Here is a 4630-nt window from a genome sequence, read left to right as displayed (position 1 = left end):
TCCTAGCTATTTGGACTAAGTGCTGAATTATAAGGTTTGACTACTAACTTGTAAACGATTCCTTATCAATATAATATGCTGCTGTTCATATGAACTTAAAAATGTTACCATCTAGATACAGGGAATATAATGTGAAGCAAAATATACCCAATTTTGTCTTGCAGATTATCTCCTTTAAGAATTAATAACAAATTAGAAGAAGGCTATTCAACTTTGAAGTGACGAGTGACCACACACACCACTACATGAACTAGCAAGGGACAAAAATCCCTGGGACCACACACCTCATGCCTCCTCAGCTGCACCACATATGCTAGGGACAGACATTACACATAAACCGGTTTAAGTGATCAGCAACTGGTTTAAACTTGTAACAGAACAGATGTTCAGTGCACATAAATCAGTTTGAAAATGGCGGAAACTGGTTTGAGACAAACCTGGTTGAATGTCGTATCAGACTTAACTGATTTGGCTCAAACTGGTTTAATGCAATGTCCATCTCAAACCCCTTGCTGGTTTAAATTAAATCAGAGTCCCCCAGCATCTTGGCATGCTCTCTGGACTGGGCGGGGCTCTCTGCTCCACTGCAGGACTGACCTATCCCCTCTGCTCCCTGGCTGCAGCTTCAGCAGTCTCTGCAGGCATCTGCCTGGCTTTTGCTCTCCCCCTGCCCTGCTAAGGAGGCATTCCCCCATCTCTCCCAGTATTAGCTAGCAGACCACATGCTGGCTACGTCAGAGCTGTAGCACATGGGACAAAGGCAGAATCAACAGATAGATGGTAATGTCCTTCTGTTTTCTTAATTGAGTGATAACCACTGAGTTAGAAGTGATAAACATTCCCTGCTGGGGTGTCAAGTCGGGGGGAGCTCCCTAATCACAGCATCCTGCTGGGGCCTGGCCACACCCCCTTTCAGCTCAGCACTGCAGAAGGGAAGGGAAGGGAAGGCTGCTCTAGTGCCCCCCAACTTCTAGCCTGAGCCACTGCAGGGATGTTCCTGCATTTCTAGGATATCTGTCTGGTTACAAAACTGATTTAGCCTAGCCAGGTTAGATTACCTTGCAAAGATTGAATCAATACAGGCTTTTTGAATGTCTATCCTTAGCCATAGAGCACACCACCCCTGTGGAAACGTGCAACCCCCTGCTGCAGTGCATACAACCTTTGTTGCACTTCATGACCCTTCCAGATTTCACCCTTACTGTTGTACCATGCATCCACCCACTGCGCTATGTGCCCAGGCGCCTTGCCTCACCCAAAGCTCTCTGGTGATGGGCTCCCCCACTATATTATGCTTCTAAGGTGCCTGGGCCATGGCCTCTTCCAGCACTGTGGGCTGCACTGTTCTGAACTGCCTTGCCCCCTGGAGTGGGAAAGGGGAATCCCAGTGATCAAGGCTGTTTCTGCAGCAGGAGCAATGGCAGGGAGTGGTGGTCAGCAGAAGCCCAGGAGCCACAATTTAACCTCTCATAAGCTGCATGCAGCCCTTGAGCCATCAGTTGGATTCCCTGAATTGGATTCCCAAAGCCCTGAATTAGAAGATATTGTATTCTGGATATAAAAGTTATGTAGCAAATGAAAAATTCAATAGAAGACCATCATTCAGGTCCTAGACATTAGACATGTTAGAAATCTTTTAAAACTTCACTTGAGTAAAGAAATGGAAAAAAAGATTTTTTTGTGGGCAAGGAGACTGCAGGGTAACACAATTGCTTTAAAATAAATGCAGCATCCAGCACTGGGTTGTTTTATTGGATTGTGTGTTTGATGGATATTGTGATAAAAATCCTTTAAGAATACTTTGACTAAATCTGCTGTCATCAATTCTTAGGTATAAATTTGCTCCTACCTTTTATTTTGCAAATAGTTTTGCATGGTAAAAACGTACATTGTCAGGTACTAGTCTGATATTTTACAATTTTATTCAGTATCAAGAATTTATATTGATGTAACACCTACACACACATGGGGTTGGGTGTGATAAAATGTGTTCTGGTTTCATGTTGCTGGGTATCTTGTTTGTGCTGTATATTGTGCCTTTTCTGGGACTGGAAGCCGATCACATCCCCTCCCCCTGATTGTGTCCAGACCATTGTCCTAAGATTCCCTCCAATGTTCCTGTGGAACCACTTCACCAGGAGTGCTGACTACCTTTGAATTGATTAGTCTGCATTAGCAGTGTTCAAATGATGCTGCTTCTGGTTGGGACCCAGTGATGATGTCAGAAAAGTGATTTAAGGGTCAGGCCACCTGGGCTGCCTCTCTTTTTCCTCGTGGAGCTGCAGAAGCCTGAAAGCTGAATTGGAAGCCAGAAAAGCCCATTCCCGGAAGGGGTGGGGGGGCACAGCTGTTGCATTTCAGCCCACTTGTGTGGGGCTGAACCCCAGCCATATGTTGGCTGGAAGATTCGGGCTAGAGTAAAGCCCTGGCACTTCCTGTTGTTTATCCAGGCCTCAGTGCTGTATAGGCCTGACTGGCTTTTGGCCACCCAGTCCAGGCTCAACAAAATAGGCCCAGGCCTTCTTTTGTCCCTTTTGAAGTTTATGCCCCACTGGTATGGCGCTAGTTGTAGTTAAAGCCCAAGCCATGATAGGCCCGTCCGTCCCCCCCGCCCCCCTGTTGTTTCACAGCTGCTAGTCTTAGCTACACTGCTATGCTGAGACCGAAGTGTCCAGGCTGCAGCCAAATAGGCCTGGCACTCTTTCACTGTATGCTCAAGCCCTGGTGCAAGACAGGCCTGAGCCCCCTCTTTTATTATTTTAAAGCTGTTGTGTCTCAGCATAGCAGTACTGATGAGCTCTTTTGTATGTTTGCTACATGTCTGGGCCTGGCACATGTTGTTACTTTTGTAGCTCTGTGTCTTGACCAAGCAAGCAGCATGGTTGGTGCTAGTAGTTCAGGCTCTCTACTGTTTGGCTGGCTTTATTTGAGTTCTCTTGCAGTCCCCTGCCCCAGCAGAGGTGGGATTAGAACTAGAAACTTTGGGGTGCGATATGCTGACAAAAACTGAAGTTAACTCCTCAAAGCCACCTAGTGGAAGTGGAGATCAGTGCTACAGCTTCACAAGCAGCAATAAGGGGCCCTTTGCAATGCAGAAGGACCTATGCTTTCTAGCAGCTCCCTGCGGAGCAGTGGACCCATGGAGCAGCTCATACGACTCTCCAGTGTAGGCCCCCCTCCTCAGCCCATAGCCGAAGGGCAGGTATAAGGGTGCAGGCCCCCGGAAACACCCCTTGGCAGCCCTCCAGAACTACCCAAGTCCCAGACTGCTTGGGCATGGGTAAAGCCTCCCCAGGAGGGTACCACCTATAGACCTTGTTTTGTTGTTTATAGTGTTTTAAAATTACATTGTTTACTTCTGTTTTTTCTTTATTCTTTGTAATATACAAGTCAACACATATGGCTAGTACATCTGAACTGTCTCTTAGCAATGAATGCTTCTATATTTAGAAAATATGGTTTGTTTCTACAATTGTGCCTGAATAGGGTGGGGACTCTCCCTTTTTCCAAACATCCTGACATCATGGAAAATTAAAACTGAATAACCATTATGGAAAATTAAAACTGAATATCCAAATTCTGCCCTGTCACAATGAGGGCTGTATGTGTGCATTTTTCCCAATATTCATTGTGATTACCAAGAAAAACTATCTGCTCACCTGTAGCATAACATTATTTATAAAATGCTCTAGAGTGACAGATTTACTAGTCTTGTTTGCAATCCATCTATCAGAGGCAGAGATTTCAGAACTTGGATTGAGGGAAACCTAGACAAATTGCTTTTGGTCCAATCTTTCAATCCAGCAGTGGGCAAAATGCAGCCCGGGGGCCGGGTGAGGCCCGCCAGGTCATTCTATCTGGCCTGTGAGGCCCCTAAAAAAATTCAGAAAATTAATATTGATCTGCCCTGGGTTGCCTGTCATGTGGCCCTCGATGGCTTGCCGAAACTCAGTAAGCAGCCCTCTGCCCAAAATAATTGCTCGGCCCTGCTCCAATCTCATGAAGTTCAATAGGGACTAGTGCAAAGTCCTACACCTGGGGAAGAAAAAATCCCATGAACCTGTACAGGCTGGGGACCAAATGGCTAAGCAGCAGCTCTGCAGAAAAAGACCTGGGGGTTACAGTGGACAAGAAGCTGAATATGAGCTAACAGTGTGCCCTTGTTTCAAAGAAGGCTTGTGGCATACTCGGCTGCATTAGTAGAAGCATTGCCAGCAGATCAAGGGGAGTGATTTTCCCCCTCTATTCAGCATTGCTAAGGCCACATCTGGAGTTCTGAATCCAGTTTTGCCCCCGCTACAAAAAGGATGTGGACAAGTTTAAGAGAACCCAGGAGAGGGCAACAAAAATGGTTAGAAGGCTGGGGAACATGACTTTTGAGGAGAGGCTGAGGGAATTGGTCTTATCTAGCCTAGAGAAAAGAACAGTGAAGGGGGATTTAAAAACAGCTTTCAACTACCTGAAGGGTGGTTATAAAGAGGAGCTAGCCCAGAGGAAGGTAATCCCCAGGAGGGTCAAAGGGGGCAGGATAACATATAAGCCTCCATGGCTCACTAAAAACATCCGGGAATGTCTCCTTGCCAAAAAGGAGGCTTACTCCCAATGGAAAGGAGGGGTCATCACTAAGGAG

The sequence above is a fragment of the Gavialis gangeticus genome, unplaced genomic scaffold, assembly GCF_001723915.1.
Source record: "Gavialis gangeticus isolate Ggan-Ray unplaced genomic scaffold, GavGan_comp1, whole genome shotgun sequence".
Taxonomy (NCBI): Eukaryota; Metazoa; Chordata; order Crocodylia; family Gavialidae; genus Gavialis; species Gavialis gangeticus.
Note: the sequence above shows the minus strand (reverse complement) of the source record.